The sequence below is a fragment of the Pezoporus wallicus genome, unplaced genomic scaffold, assembly GCF_028554395.1.
Source record: "Pezoporus wallicus isolate ANWC-B61680 ecotype Strahan unplaced genomic scaffold, APGP_CSIRO_Pwel_v1 contig_6899, whole genome shotgun sequence".
Lineage (NCBI taxonomy): Eukaryota > Metazoa > Chordata > Aves > Psittaciformes > Psittacidae > Pezoporus > Pezoporus wallicus.
Genome location: NW_026638613.1, coordinates 359,871 through 377,691, shown reverse-complemented (window position 1 = coordinate 377,691; position 17,821 = coordinate 359,871). Strand labels below are relative to the sequence as shown.

General features: G+C 39.2%; 1 protein-coding gene across 5 annotated transcripts in view; it reads right to left on the bottom strand.

Moving 5' to 3' along the window:
• TBL1XR1 (TBL1X/Y related 1) overlaps positions 1 to 17,821 on the bottom strand; it is a 110,851-nt gene that overhangs the window by 58,694 nt on the left and 34,336 nt on the right. The window lies entirely within an intron of this gene.

Genomic DNA, 17,821 nt, shown 5'->3' with positions numbered 1-17,821 from the left:
CCAAGAACAGCATGCAGAGCTGGGCTTTTGCATATATCCTGTCACTACCCACATCACACAAACTGCTCCCATGGGGAGCCTGAAACACAGATCTTTGAACAAATAAGTCTGTTGTAGGAATACTTTTACCACCAGACCTCTAGAGAGTCTTATCCATTCAGCAAGAGCACCAAACAGAACAACCTGCATATAAGGTTGTTCAGAAAAATCTTTGGGAAGTTAACTAGGCAAAGTAGGTAGCTTAGAGTATCTTCTGCCCATGTCAAATTTCTTCAGGAAATAAACCTCAGCTATCGACTTCTAAACACTCTAAAAATCCCCAGACAAAAGAGTCAACATTCCAGCGGTCTGACCTCCAAAATGGTTACATCCACTGTGTTCGTACCATGTACTGCGCTGAGTAACTTCATTTAGGTACACAGGTGCGTCTATGCACCTGGACAGTTACCAACTCCTGCAGTGACCTCAGTAATTAAAATAACCAGCTCACACTAGTTGCTGGTGAAATTTGACGATATGCACATTACAGAAATACTCCTACTGCAATATTCAAGAAAAATCTTTCCTGTGTTCAAAAAATTAACAAAAACATAAGTAATCAATCCATGCTCCTGCACATTTTTAGTAATTTTATTTACATATCAATAATTTCACGCACCTAACAGTTAAGTATAAGAAAACATATTTTGATGTCCAAATATGTGTTAACTCAATCTACTTCTTATTCAGTAATGACAAATTATTTTAATTCACACTAACATTTGACTTGTTGCTCTCCATGCAAATATTTGCCAGACTACTTTTCGTTAGGAAATAATCTAATTGCCAACTCATGAGAGCAGGAAGGGTGACAGATGGACATGGGTGACGAACGAAGTATTATCAGACTATTTTTAGATTAAACTATTTACAAAGCATCTGTAAACTGTGTTAAAAAACTTTGACTATGAGCACAGAATAACCATGGGGGTTTGGACTCATTATCTACACAAAGTTCTCACGTGTAATTTTCAAGCTCAACCAGCAGGAAATGGTTTATTATAAACCCATTTTTGGACTCAGCTGAAAAAAAAACCCAACAAAAAAGCTGCAGCAGTCAGGCTTATTCTATCCTTAGAATATCACCACACCACCAAGGCAGGTAGAAACGTAACCTTCGCAGCCCAAGTGAGAGACACTGCAGAGAATGAAGAAGAATGCAGGAATGCTGGGAATTGAAAGTATTTGCAAATATGCTCTTGTTTCCTTGCTTAGTTGTACTGGTGATGCAGAAATTATGTAAATAGGCTGAGGAAAACTCCACTCCTCAGTGGCACAGTTTCCTACGTGTAGCTACTCAAAAAGTTTGTTTTTTCCACAGCAAGAGTTGCAGACCAGTAGAGAAAGCTTTTACCACGTTGCTTGGAAGACCCCATAAAAAACATTATTTGCTTATAATAGAAGTTTTCCTTAATAACAGAACAAACCACCAACCGACCAGTGTTATTTTGAGAACAGTCTAAATCATTATAAAAGCTGTGCACAGAGAAAGTCAGAGGAGGGCCCTTCTGCCCCATTCTGAGTGTGACGCCTGGTTTGGGTTATTTCATTTGGGAAGGAACATGGCAAACATAAATAAAGGATGATTGCACAAACATAAACCATTTTCTTCAATGAAAAAAGGCTTTATTCACTATACACTGCCCAAACTGTTTCCTTCCAACACCTCTTTGCCCTTATGCAATCTTCTGAAACCTTTCCATGTGATCTGTAGAAGAGGCTTCTTGTCCTTCACTTTGTATTTAAACAGGTCAGTGACACAGAAAGAACCTGGAAGCAAAGACTCAAGAGAGCAGAGAATGACTGATTCATTCCTCACTCATGTTAATTGGTTGAGGGCTCCAGTTTTAAATAAGAGCGTTTGAAATGACACGTAAACATTTAGAAAACTCTGTGATGTCCTTCTTCAGGATCAAGTGCTGAGTACAAAGCTTTTTTTTGTTTCCAGATTTATCCTATTGGATTTTGCAATTTTAACATGTATCTTGAAACAATGCAGGTGACTGCTATAATTTAGTCATTTTTAGACTGTATCTCACCTTTACATATTGACCTGTTACAGTGATTTAAGCAGGTGCCCACGTGTAGTAACGGCTGCAGTATGTGATACCTAGAAATAATCCACCAGATGCTCTTGAACTGGATAAAGCACACCTGGAGACGCAGTAGTTTGTGAGTTTGGATCCTTCATCTTGGAGGGTCTGGGGGCTCACTGCTGACTGATACCTTCAACATCGACTAAATACTGTTCTGCTCGGATTTAACTAAGATTTTTGTCTGTCCTGACCCGCTCCCAGGCAGTCACCCAAAGCTCACCAGCTTTGGCCACACCGGGATTTTCTGCACAAGACTGACACATTTGATGCCCGTTTCTTCCCATGAGAGTGCACCCAGACAGCTCACTACAACACCCAACATCATCTCCTTGGAAAGAGCATTCCACTGCATTGCATAGAGGGCAGCAATGCCCAAAGACATACTCTTGAGAGCTGCTTGTATGCAGAGGTGGCAAAAAGGTCTGAGCAAACAGGTTGCACAAGACAGCAGTTCCCATCTGCAAGACCAAAACTAACATGCCAAACTAACCACCAAAAAAACAAATACCAACACATGTTGCTAGCACAGATTGGGCTGCTGTTATCAACCAAGTAATAATCACGCGGTACAGACAAAACCACAGATAGAAACAACCATGGCACCAGCAGCAAGAAATCTGCTTATAAACCCATAGCACAGATGTACACTAATGTTAGTCCTTACCTGTTTCCAAACACCATCAGTTCAATGCAAAGATCTCTCTAAAAGCTATTTGCAAAAATGTTTAGACGTTTACTTAGAAAAACACCATCATTTATACTACTTTCTCCTATCTATCTGTTACACTGTGTTCATGCTAAGGCTAAAACAATGTTGTCTGCCTGAGTTCTGAGATGCTTTGGTTCCTCATGTGAACATGTGCACTCATGTTTTTCTTCTAATCCTCTTAGGATCACACTGTTTATACTACTTTCTGAGATTTTAGTGCTATTTGAGCTCTAACAACAAATTTAGTCATTAAATGTTGTGCTTTGTGAATTACAAAAGCCTTCTAAAGACACACTATCTTTTCTTCTAAATTATCCTCCAGTATCCTGCTTTTATCTGGATTCAGTATCTGGAAAGAGTGTCCCAATCAAAATAGAATTAAAAATAACTAAATCCTGGATATTCCCCTCAGTAACTAGGCTGCAAAAAGCATCAGACAATAGTTTTAAAAGCCTAAATTGAAAACTAATCACTCCATTGAATCCTTCCTTTCATTTGGTTAATAGGCATATACAAAACTAACAGTGATTCTAGCACTGCAGTGCTTGGAACATAAACAGAGAAAATCAAAGTTATTTCTTTTAATCACGGTTCCACAGCAATGCATGGCAACTTCTTTAAAAACAATTCAGCACTTCTACAATAACATCTGCTTTTCAGATATTACAGAAAAGCTGAACTGAGACAAATACCAACTCACAAAAAAATAAAAAAAAAAAACAAAAAACCAGGATAAACAAATACATATACGAGTGGAAGGGGAAAAATCATCACCGCACCTGAGATGCATTAAAAACTGTCATTAGCTGCAACTAGTTGGCAGCAATGGGGTTCCTGCTGAAAAAAAAATAACATACACAGACTGCTCCAATACTCCACTCTGATGGAGGGGATATCACTGAGGGAATTTTACACCATTCAAAGTATCCAAGACCTGCCCAGAGACATATCCACCTATATTCCTAAAATCTATCTGAAATGTTTTTTCTCTATTGATCCAGAAAACTTTATTTTCTGATCTTCAGTCTGTCTTTAGGCCTTTCTTACTTCAGAAATATGGGAAAACATGACACTTTTTGGATGTTTCAAAGAAGAAACATTTAACTTATATATTTATACCACAGAAGAGCTGCACCAGCTTTCCACACCTCAGAAATACTCTTTCATATAGCAAGCACCTGTATTTCAATGGATTTATGTGAACCAGCTAGTAAAACAAAACAGGATATCTGAGGAGATAAAGAATAAGAACTAGGGAAGCAGACAACACTGTTCTGCAAAAAAGATTATCTGGATATAGGAACCACTCTTCAGAAGTGCACAGAAACAGGATTCGCTCTGCAAAGAGAAACACAGACCAGAGCAAAAGAAAATTGTAGTAGCTATATACAAGTTTAAACGCCAATTTCCATGGAAGTCAAAAATTGAGGCAATCACAGAAAATAGCTTGTAGCCTACTGAAAGGAAAGGGGAGGAAACCATCTTAGCCAGCTCTATTAAAAAACACTTAATGCACCAGAGAAATCTTGTCAATACCAATCAGCCGGTACCACTGGGGAAGGAGGGAGGCTGGGCTGGGCTGCAGCACAATTTCACTTGCAAGGCATTTAAGTGAAATTCACTGGTAAGTAAACCAATTTCCCAATTCCCACAAACTGAAAGTGAAGAGATCCTAGAGAATGAAGTCAAATCCAGCCTAGACTGGGGAGGACTATAAACAGTTATTCCTCAAAGCACTATGTGTTACGTGAAGGGGCTAGAGTAGTCACAAATCCCATCTTCACAGACTGCTACATCTAGGGTCAGGGCCCACCTATGTAAATTCAAGTACGGCAATCTGTGCTGCTTGTTCATTTTCTGAAAATAGTGGACATGATGACTAGTGGCATATTGATAATAATTGTAGCACAATAATAATTTTTTTGTGGTTTTATTCTACAAATGAGTCAGAAAATTAAATTCATGACTACAAGATTAATCAGAGAAAAGACTGAGAATAACAGCCTGTCAAAATACCTTCTTCCCTTTCCATGCTTCTGCTAACAGAGCCTTACATGTCTGTTTTTAGGTACTGAGAGCAAGATATTGATCTGCTTTGGGATTGGTGGTGGCGTGCAAAAGAATCAGTCTAGATTATGGCAAGCATCAGAAATCCTCACTGTGGGGCAAAAGCACAACTGCACTTCTTTCTTAAAGAGCTTAATTTATTGAATTCGTAAAAGTTGCCTCAAATGTGCCACGATTTGAGAGGTAGGATACACATTTTAATTAGACATCACACTGGGCTCAAAATGTTTAAGTAAGGAAATCTCAATAAATAACAAGAGGATATGACAACATTGCAGTATTTTCAGCCCTCACGAATGTAACAACCATTCAAGCCCTGTCCGGGTTTCCCCCGGTGTCAGTAAAACTGTCACCCTCTTTCTTGGGCAACCAGAGGTCAAATGGAGCGTTTTTTCAGAGTAAAGGCTCGACCTGCATTTCTGTCAAGCCAAATTACTGAGCCTTGGAGGACATTTAGACAATGTGGAGGGATCTGGGTTCTGCTGCCAGACAGCCTTTGCAGATAGTTTGACGCCAACAGCCTCAAGAAGTCCCGCTGTGGCCACTGACCCTGAATATCGTATACACCCAGTGCTGCTGAAGTTGTGGCCCTCTTCCTATCTGAGAACATGCTACAAAGGCTGGTTGCCTTCTGTCTGCCTCCTGCAGGAGTGCCTCACAGGATATTTGCCCTCGCAGCAAAGTACTGGTTTTAAAAACAGACACACACCAAAATGTTATAAAAATCTACCTTGTGATGTTGGGCATGTAAAAGTAATAGCACAGTCTGAAGAATTAGGATCTGAGAATTCTTTAGCCCTCGTAAGTTACTTCAAATACTTAAAAGCACTTAAAAATCCATAAGTATGGAAACATTTTTCTGAAAACTTAGTCATTCCAGAGGTCAAAAGTAAACTTTGTGGTGGAGCTTGGGCTCATGTACTCCAGATGTTCCTCAGATACAGCTCCCTAAAATAAGGTGTTTGTAACACATTCCAGACTCTTCTTAGAATTATTACTGCTATTTTGTGTAAAGCCAAAAAAAGACATAAGCCACTCATGCTGCCAAAAGAACAGTGACACTCACTACCCTGAAATCACCTGTTAAATGTATCAAAGAATAATTAAGTATTTTATTCTAGAAATACTGCTCATCAAAAGCTGTGGCACTCGTGCTTACAGTCCCCTCTCATTTCCCTAGGAATTTTTCAAAACTGAGTGACATTTGGTGCATAACATACTAGTGCAGTATTCAGAAAAATTCCGTGTCTTGCTCACATTTTCACACAAACAACCAACACATTAAGCTCTTCCTATAAAGGTAAATCCTGTGATTGAGTGGCAGTCCAAGTTGCCCAATACCAAGCAACACAAAAGGAATTCTTCCCTTTTTCAAATCTCCACATCCTACCATCAGTAGACAACATCATCTTTCCTACAAACCCTCCTGTCTCTGCCCTTCCCATGCTCCACCATTTCTCTAACAGTGTAATTCTGCAGTGTTACATGAGGACTCTGATGCATAAGGAGTTAAAAAAACTACCTGGATAGGGCTGCCAATGTTCATGCACTGATTATCCAGCCATTCATGCTAAAGGGACAACTTACTCAAACACAGCAGCTACTGAACTGTGACAAACTGCAGACAAGGGTACAGGAAACAAGACTCTGCCTCTTCTTATCACAGCAAGCTTTCCAGGTTCATGAGCAGATAAGCTATCCCTGTAGCAGGTACTAAAAACTTAGAGGGCAGAGGGACGGCACACTCATTCCCAAATAAACTGCCTCTTGTCTGTAAGAGTTCAGAGGGTGTAGCTCACCTGAACACTTTGGCTTAGTTTTATTCTCAAGTCACATCCTAGCCAAAAGCTACCTGCTATTGCATGGGGAGAGCTGGGTATCCTCCCACCATCCCAGGTGGGTACTCTCACCACTTCCTTTTCCCTAAAAAATGTAAAAATAATAGCTTTGTATCACTCCCCCCAGCATCCACTGCAGGGTCAGAAGAGGACAGAACTGGCTCAAGAGCAGAAGAGAGTACACAGCCTTGAAAGGGAAAAAAATGCGGTAACAGCACTGCCATGTCGTCAAAATACACCTCTGTTTCCAAGGGTTGCATGGTGCCTTGGACAGCAATGGGAATCCCAGCAGAAAAATCTCAGAGCAAGCACGGAATGATGTACTAGTTGATATGAGTCATACCAGAAATAACACAGACACTAACTGTACTATTATATATATATATATATATATATATATGTATTATTCTATTGTCTTTTCAAACCATTTAGATACCAGAGCTGAGAAACTATGTCTGTCACACTGATTGACTAGGAAAATAATTGCATCAATATTAGACTTAAACATGGAGTAAGAGACACTGAAACCTATTCCAAAGAATAAGCAGCCTACACTACAGATAAACATGGCAAAATATTTACTTTAGCAGTATGGCCAAGGAAAGTAGAATTTATTAAATAAATGGATTAAAGTCATTAGTCATCAGTGGCATTAGACTAATCTAACTATGCCACTTTTTCTTCACCTGTTTTTTTCCTTGAAAAACAGGTCCTAAGCATGATCAAGGAAAACAAATATATTTGGTTCATCAATGACAGCATATTCAAAGGATTTAATTAGCATCAGGATATGAAGCCACAGAAGAGAAGACTTGCATAAAGACCATCACCAGGCTATGACTGATAATCTAACAGTGCCCTTACTCAAGTCTGCTGTAAGTAGTAAAGTGGGGCTTAGCTACATATATACAGTTAAACTATGTACCTCCCACACCCTACGTGGTCTACTCTGAAATAAGAAAAAAATACCCAAACTTTTCCTAAAACTGCTGTTCATTTTCTTAATTAACATTTCAATTATATTGGGCTTTCCTACTGTATGAAAGTGTTCTTCTTGTTGCAAATGGGTGGAAAAAAAAAAAAACACAACAAAAAAGAAACAAAAAACCTAAGTACACTTCATTTGTTGCCGAAATGTATGAAGTCAATATTTTTGTTTCATTGGAAATATTTTCTGTTGAGTTTCCTACAGTCATTGCAGCTATACAGCTCAATTTACAGCCCCTTTGAACTCCTGTATTACATATACAGAGCAATGCATAGCAGGTGTTTATCCTACAAGCAAATGGAAGTGTGATTAGATAACCTATTATATCACTTTGCAAACAGTTAAAAAAAAAAACAAACGAAAAAACTTGCTAATGTTAGTTCCCCAGCACCTTGTATTTTCCTTTATACAAGATGAAAGACTTTATCCAAACAAAATTGCAAGGGACCTGAATGATACCTGAAGACTGGCCATACTGGATCAGGCCAAAGGGCTCCCTTGCCCATTACCTTCTCTCCAGCAGTGACCCAAAGGCCAATAGCCAAAGGAAGAGCGAAAACGGCACCAACGCACCCTAGTCCCCTAAATAATCTCCTTGCCTCCAGCCATTTTTAACTCTGATAACTTTTCAGAGCACAATTTGTTTGGTCTCCATGTGTTTAGTAACCTCAAAGGAATTATCTTCTGTTAACATTTCAGTCCCTTAAACATTCAGCATTTACTTCTGGTAAGGAGTTTTACATGTCTGCTCCCTGCTCAGAAAAAGAAGAGCTTGTGTGTCTCTCTTTACAATTTTATATATACACGCTTTAAATACCTTATTGGCTTAACTTGATGTTTCTGTAAGAGAAAAGGAACCTCTGACCCCTATTCGCCCTCTCCATGACTCTCGTGTCTCCACAGAACTCAGTATGCCCCACTCCCGTGTTGTAATCTGTCCTTAACAAGCTGCTGTATGAAAGACCTACACATGGTCTCTATATTATGATTTGGTATGACAACTGCACACTTTACATGGGATTAAGTGAAGTCTCCCATGGCATTTCCAATCTTCCCGCCCTTTTTGATCTTTCTAGCATTACCACTTTGATACAGTGGTCACTCATACAGACCCACTTCTATGGACAATTTGTACAACACCCACAAGAAAAGAAAGGCACTTACACATTGTTATTGAAGGTGTTCACCTATTAAAGTATTCATCTAGGAATATGAAATGGGGAATTAAGCATCTAACATAGATTGGTAAATGTTAAAATAATGCCATTACATTTCAAGTCTATTTTTGAAAGAGCACTGGCCAGTATGTGCTCATCAGCATAAGCTCACACCTACAGAAGAACTGAGATTCTTACATATTAGTTTTTGTTCTGGAAACTATTAAATTCCAAATCTTATAACCACAGTAACCTGACTAATACTCTCCTCAGTGTCTCACCTTTCCACTTCTGTTCTTCACTAAAGCTCCCCATAAACAGGGTTAGTGGCATTTTGTTTTCTCTGCGACAGGCATGTCCTAATAGTATCTGTAAAGGATGTGTCAATGCTATCAAGAATGAAATGACTTTAAGCTTTCTTAAGAACTTTTCTGAAGAACTGAGACTACATTCACCATCTTCAAAAGTATCCCACAATAAATTTAGTTTTGTCAAGCATGTTATTTATCATTTTCAAAATCCATACAAAAAATGGAGCTAGTTACAACCCTCTGCATTAAATGTCTTTTTAATCTCAGCGAAAGTCTACTTGATAACTTGGAAAGCTGTTAATGGATCAGGCTTCAAGTACAAGTAACTAACATCTCCAGCCAGGTGAAGACACACAGCAATTGAACAGGAGCAGAAGTCAAGCGGAAGAAAATATCTCGGATTTAGCTAAATCTACTGAAGATGGTGTAGCTGGAAAAACATTTTAAATAACAAGGAAAAAACAAAATCATGCAGCTGAAGAACAGTTATGAGAAACAGTTTATGCTATGGGACTCCTGTTATTTTAAGCAAAAGCAGTAAGGACTCTGAAAGGAGTGATTCTGCCTAAGGAAATATCTAGTGTATGGCACTTGATCTAACGGGGCTTTTCCCTTCCTTTACTTTTTGATTCTTATCTTGATTGTTTCACACCAGGAATTTGAAATTGGCTGAGCTGCACATCCTGTAAATCTCGTTCAAACTAGAACAGGCTGAAGATAGGATTTTACCACTTGGGAATTCTGCCTTTGTGGTTGCCTGCAGAATTTTACACAACTGCTGTCAGGACTTCATGAAAAAGGTGATTTTGGGGCTCTTCCCATTTATTTTTTTTTAAGTCACCTCACATTTATCAGTGATCTACTAGACTGATCAGAGAAAGTAACAAAGACTCAAGTCCTCTAGTCTTGGTCTTTGATTTTCCAGCTTATTAAAGATATAAAATTTACTCACACCTTAAAGATACTTAGATGTAGGCCTGCTACATTTTGCTCCTTTCTTTTGTGATCATGCTAACACACACTCATTAAACAAGGAAACAAATGACAAATGCTCGGGTGAGGAATATCAAACACACACATTTGTCAAAAATACTCCACCTAGTAAAAGTATTTCCCCTCAGTGTCAGACATGTCAAATATTGGGGTCTGGTTCATCTCCAAACAGAACACTGTAGATATTATTTTAGTCACACCTACTCAAGGGCTTTCTTCCCCCCCTTTTTTTTAGCTTTTTTTTTTTTGCTGTGCTTTTCAAAGTCAGTGGCATGATTCTAAAATGGAACAGTATGAAGTATTTAGCACTAATAGACAGGCAAAGCCTATACAGTGCTATGTAATAAACACACAGAACTTGACAGCCCAATAATGATGTATCTTCCATCTGCCCACAAGCAGTAGTAACAACCTAGGTTTACAAGCTGCTGCAATTCAGAAGAGACTGTTTACCAGATCAGATAAAAACAAGGTTCAATATATATATATTTTGTTGCATGACACTGTACAGCTGCAATCATTTATCAGAGTTTTTCTCGTGTCTTATCATTCTTATCACCACCAAAGGAATAAGCAAAATCTTGGAATTACAAAAATGCCTCAGACACTAGCATTTCTGACTCATTTAATACATCACAATTTTTTTTACACCGACTTTATCCAGAAATAAATCAACTTGCCATATTCTCATAGGAATACTACTACTAGAATGATTTTGACACCTTTATAGAGAAGTCTCATTTGACCCTCTTGGACTGCACGTGTAGCAGGCTGTGAGTGCACACCACAGACACAGTGACTCTTCTGCTCCCACAAAAATAAGAAGGATGCCATTTTCCTACTTGCATTTGTAGCCTAAGCAACCCAAGTTTAAGAGAAATTGGCACTATCTGTTCTTTTCTCAAGTTAAAATACTTTTATTATGGCATTTTTAACTAAATAATTTGTTAATGCAATGATTTAGAAAACATTACTAGTTTAACATTATTATGAACAAAAAGATCTTCCTGTAAAGTAGTAAAAATAAACTACATTCGTATTTCATAGCCTGCATACAAAAAGTTAATTTTTATTGCTTCAGTGTGTAAAGACTTTACTACAAAATTCTTAAGTGAGTTAGACAACTGCCAGTCCCCAAAGCAACACATGCCAAACACTTGCCAAAATTTGAAGATGTTAGCTGCATGGACAAGCCACAGACCACCCATGGCCCCACAGGGCAAAGATGAGTGTGGATGAAGGCATACAGCTACAGTGAAGTGCCAGAGAAGCAACAGCAGCATAAAGTGTTTGCAATATATGCATTAACCTGATCTGTGAAGCCTCCCATCACTACACAGAATCCCACTGTCCCAGCACACACTATATAGCCATAAACGGTAAGATAAGGAAACAGACATGAATTCTAGCAACATGGCATAATGACACTCAGTATATGCACATATATGATGGAAAATGTAAATAGACATAGAGGTTTACTTCTTGGCTTGCAATTGTAACAAAGGTATCGGCTTTTCCCATCTGTTAGTGTGTAACAAAATTGCCAATAGGGCAATTAGATTTCACATGTAACTCTGTAAAAACCTCTCATGTGACACATTTTAGACAGAGAGACATACTGGCAAAATATTAAAGGCAACATTTGCATTTATTGTGATTAACAAACCAGAAAGACACTACTGAGGATTCAAATAGTCTGCTCATCCTTAGCTACCAGAAGACTTCACCTGGTGAGCTCAATTCAGCAGACATATCTGAAGCACTCCACGTAAACCCTCCTGTGGTGCAGTGTGACTCTGTTTTTTACTTTTTTTAATTAACCATTTCTCACTGCTATTAGCAATGACATAAATCAAGGTTAACGGATAGATATTTCTTAAGTCACCCAACAGATAGCTGCAGCACTGCCCTTACTATTGCCCCATCAGCTGAATGAAGTTACCAAGATTCAGACGGACTTCACTGTGGCTGCTCACAGCCTGGACACACACTGGAATGCTTCCAATACCCCCTTCCAAAGGAAAGGTATAGATACTACCTAAGATAAGCAGCAGAGTTATTCACGGCCAGAGAGACCCAGAAAAAAAAAACACAACAGAACTGAGGCATGGTGAACTTAAATATGCTGGTAAAGATACAGAGCACAGGCACTTTTCTGGTATCAGTTTGTGTTTAGAAGTAAGAAAGATTAAAACATCAAACCCTACAGATACCACATGGTAAATTTCAAACCCCGCTGCTTATTATTTTGTTCCAACTGGAACAAAACAAAAATAAATGACAATGCCCAAAGAAAACTGGAGCACAATAGCTCCAGCCCTGGCGCAGGCATGCTCCTCACAGCTGGGCTGCATCTCCTGCCCAGTACCACTGCTTCATCATGGCATGAGGAGAGTAGAAAAGAAGAAGAGGGAACACCACAGAAGTATTGCTGTTTGTTCTTTTTAAAAAGTACTATTTTTTCACCTTTGGAAAAAAATTCTATTAAAAACAAAAAAAAAATCTTACTCTTTAATTGAAATTCTTCACTGTGTTTTGACAACACAACCCTGCTGCAGCATCCTTGGTATGTGCACTATTATTCTCTCAAAAAAAAAAAAAAAACAAAGCTTTTGCAGTGATACAGTTCATCTTGGATCACATAATTTTAAGGTTGAAATTAAAAGACATTGGTTAATATCAACCGGATCTGATAGAAAAGACACAAATCCAGAAATCTCACTGATGCCCTAAAACATCTGTCCAAGTCAGATGGAGAGGAGGGATGTGTTCCGATACACACCACATGTCTTGTAAAAGCTCTTTGAGGGAATGGCAGCACTGATTCACACAGGAGATCCTTCCAGCATAGGAAATCCTTCAAAACTTTGGAACACAAGACCAGTTTACACTGGAATCACACGCTATTATTTCCATTTTCCATAGAGTTACTTACGGATTTCTAAATACAGGCAGAAAGAATTCATGACCCTCTTTCTCATGTCTCTGAAAAGTAATGATGGTCAGAGTACAACCCAGTACCAAACTATTTACAGGTTCAGAAATTGAAACTGGTACTTCAAACTAACAAAACCCACGCACACAGGCAATTCTCTCAGGAAAGTGCTTATTTGCGTACACAGCAATGCCTTACGCCAGGACTGCTGACCCCTACACTAACTCAAGGCCATGCTGCAGGCTGGCAGAGCTGAGCCCCAGCTGGGCAGCAAGCACTCTGGCCACGGTATTTCTATCTTAACCAGCTGCTAAAAATAAGTTTAGATTTTAATTTCAAATTCCATTTAAAATTTTGGCGACTTATGCCAAAATCTGATTTAAGCTACTATAATAATTTCAGACAAATTAAATATTCAAACAATACAGGAAGTTTTAAAGAAAGCTAAACCACCGATGGAACTGCTGGAAATCGGAGGCATAGCATTCACAAAAAAAAACATTTATTTATTTATTAAAAATGTTAAGTTCTTACACTGACACAGAAATGATTTTTAATATCCCAACCAGTTCAACTAGCTTACTTGTATGTACTCTGTACATTCAAAGATGGGATCTTTGAATCTGCCAATTATAAGATGACAACCCCCCACTAATTCTGAAATATCAAAGAACAAGATCAGTTAATTTCAGCACTCACAAAATAATACTTTTTCCTATTTTTAAATGCAAGAGTTTTCAGAAATAGTCCCTCTTTATCCAGTATACTGAAACAGTAAAATTTAGTGAAGACTTTGTGCATTAGATACCCGCTTCACCTAAATGACACTTTACACAGTAAACAAGAAACATGCATCAACTTGCAACTTCATAAAAAGTCCTGAAAACTTAAATAACCTGAAGGTTGCTATATGCTTTAAAAAAAAAAAAGCAGAGCAAAGCAGTAAATCAGCCTGATTAGCAAAAGAAATACCAATTTTACTACAACTCACTGCTAGTAGCAAATCAAACATTTTAATAGATTGCAGCACAGCTATTTTCTTGATAAAGTTTGATTTCTCTAAATCCAAAACAAAATTACAATCAATTACTTCAAACAAGGGCTTCTGTGTGTTGATTAAATTGTTTTCACTTTGATCCACCCTGGGCCTAGCAGACATTTCTTCTGGTATTAAGTAGTCAAAGGTGTAAATTAAACCTTGAAAGACCTCCTTAAAACAACATCTATTATAAGCCTTGACATTCAAAGAGCAGTCAAAAATCTTTTTCTTTTGAAAGTATTGAAGTGGGGTAGCAAAGGTATGCAGCAATAGGCAGTCTCTTTCTAGATGTAAGTCACTGAAAACAGATCCAAAGAAATCCCTAGCAGGACAATCCCATATCCTGAGGTGGCCAGTGCTCCCTCAGAGCTAAAACAGCCAGGACCAACCAAACCATTAAGGGAGTTTAACTACTCCATTCTAACAGCCATGTGGCAGACCAGGAGCTCTCAGATGTTGGTATTCTGGTAAACTGTAACTTCTACGCTGCTGAACAAAACCCATCATTTATACAGTGACAGCATCTATTATAGTTATTTGTACCATGATGGCACTGGGGTTCCAACTGCAAATAAAATCCCCAATGTGCTAAGCAAAGATATAATATACCTGTAGTTTAAGGATAAAGCCAAATTCTGCAGAGATGTAACATAAGGAGCACAGAACCGCCCCAGTGAAGCGAACAGGGTAGCAAGAGGGATAACAGCAGGCAATGGGCACCGCACACTGCACAGAGATGAACTCTCAGAAAATGGGTGTGTAGCAAAGCTGCTTCGGCTTCTCAGGTTGGCCTGAACCCCTCCAATCCACCAGTACTGAGCACTGCTGACACAGGTTTAGGCTCTGATGTAAAGGCAGCCAATCTCCAACCATCCAACACAGCAGGAAGGCCTAGAGACCACACAGAACCAAAAGAAAAGGGTCCTTACTGCCCTCCTGCGAGGCAACAGCAAGGCTGCATGCGTCAAGTCTATTGATTATAACATGTGAGAACTCCTGCTTGGATTGACATTGAAAAAGAAGAGAGATCTGTGATATCCTTTACACATTTGGAGAAATCAAATTAGCATTTTGAATAAAAAGAGCAGGAACTAAAAAGCGTAAAGTACCTGCAAACTCCATTCTCAAGTTCTCACATGTTGGAATTGCTCTTTCTCCTGTCCTGACAATGAACTTTCTAAATGAATTTGAATATATCTCACATTGTCAAATATCCACGATTTATAAGCCTGATCTCTTTTGTAGTAGATCAATTTTACAGCCTTATTTTCAGCGACTGATATTAACATGCCACGGATCACAAAATTAGAAATACAGAGGTCAATATCTGAGCACTACCAATAATTACAAAAAGCAGCCTTCATGTTTGGGGTTGTTCTTGTTTTCTTTTTCAAGTTTAGCTTTATAATTTAATTAGAATCATAGAATGGTTAGGGTTGGAAAGGACCTTAAGATCATCTAGTTCCAACCCCCCTGCCATGGGCAGGGACACCTCACACTAAACCATCTCACCCAAGGCCTCGTCCAACCTGGTCTTGAACACTGCCAGGGACGGAGCATTCACAACCTCCTTGGGCAACCCATTCCAGTGCCTCACCACCCTAACAGGAAAGAATTTCCTCCTTATACCCAGTCGAAACTTCCCATGTTTAAGTTTTAACCCGTTACCCCTTGTCCTATCACTACAGTCTCTAATGAAGAGTCCCTCCCCAGCATCCCTATAGGCCCCTTCAGATACTGGAAGGCTGCTATGAGGTCTCCATGCAGCCTTCTCTTCTCCAGGCTGAACAGCCCCAACTTTCTCAGCCTATCTTCATACAGGAGGTGCTCCAGTCCCCTGATCATCCTCGTGGCCCTTCTCTGGACTTGTTCCAACAGTTCCATGTCCTTCTTATGTTGAGGACACCAGAACTGCACACAATACTCCAGGTGAGTTCTCACAAGAGCAGAGTAAAGGGGCAGGATCACCTCCTTCGACCTGCTGATCACGCTCCTTTTGATGCAGTCCAGGATACGGTTGGCTTTCTGGACTGCAAGCGCACACTGCCTGCTCATGTTCATCTTCTCATCAACCAACACCCCCAAGTCCTTCTCCGCAGGGCTGCTCTGAATCTCTTCTCTGCCCAACCTGTGCCTGGGATTGCTCCGACCCAGGTGTAGGACCTTGCACTTGGCGTGGCTAAACTTCATGAGGTTGGCATCAGCCCACCTCACAAGCATGTCAAGGTCCCTCTGGATGGCATTCCTTCCCTCCAGCATATCAACCGAACCACACAGCTTGGTGTCACCGGCAAACTTGCTGAGGGTGCACTCAATCCCACTGTTCCTGTCAGTGACAAAGACGTTAAACAAGATCGGTCCCAACACCAACCCCTGAGGAACACCACTCGTTACTGGTCTCCAGCTAGACATTGAGACATTGACCACAACTCTTTGTGTGCGGCCATCCAGCCAGTTCTTTATCCACCGAGTGGTCCATCCATCAAATTGATGTCTCTCCAATTTAGAGACAAGGATGTCGTGTGGGACAGTGTCGAATGCTTTACACAAGTCCAGGTAGATGACATCAACTGCTCTACCCCTGTCCATCAGTTCTGTAGCCCCATCATAAAAGGCCACCAAATTGGTCAGGCAGGATTTCCCCTTACTAATAAAACACTAAATTTTATGCAGACTATAGTAATCTGCAAGTAATTACACTGAGAAAGAAGAGAGTAAGAGGGCAATTGCCACATGAAGTCACCTATCTTAATCATACCTGAAATTATTTTTGTATTTGGTACTCATTCAAAACTAATCTTTTTGTACTTCAATAATTCATATGCAGCAGAGCTGTACTTGCTCTCACTTCTGCATGCGGGCACCCACCAAAATTTCACTTTCGATATCATAAAATCTCAACTCATTGGCAATTAATTTGTATATCTCAACTAGAAGCTTCTGTACAGTTCCAATCCTATATCCCTTCTAGAGCATCAGTAAGAAACACCAATGACTAGACCAAGAGCACTCATTTTAACTACAACGTCAGAAGACCAATGAAATTGCTCCCATTTGTATGGCAGAAAATAAGGAATCAATAATAATGTAAAATATATATTTTATATTTAAAAAAAAAAACACCAAAAAAAAAAAACAACCAAACAAAAACTGAGAAACTCTCTTCTGAATTTAGGTTTCACTGCACTAAACACTTCAAAAATCTAGAAAGACCGTGAAAGGCCAATACAACCACAAGATAGTAAGGTGCAGAAATCAATAAATATACCTTTCCTTTTTTTTTTTTTAAATATGGTAAATTACATGGTAGCAAACACTGAGATAAATCAAATGGATCTTCATGTAAGAAACAAAACAGCTGATACATCAAGCCCTTCTAAACCTCCCATATTTTCAAATAGGGAATGCTGTGAAAAGAATGTATGACAGAGAAATTGTTTTCTAGGGGCATTCAGGTTTTTCTTTAATTTCAACTAAAAACTTTTATTAAAGGAGTGTGATCTCTAAGGATGTACCTTTAAAGAGCTTTCTGAGAATTTGCTTTGTATTGAGTATCACTGGTTGGGACACCAAAGGAAGAGGACAGAACCCTCTGATCAGCAGATATAACCCTTTCACTAGTTTGGGAAGGATTCTACTTAAAGTCATT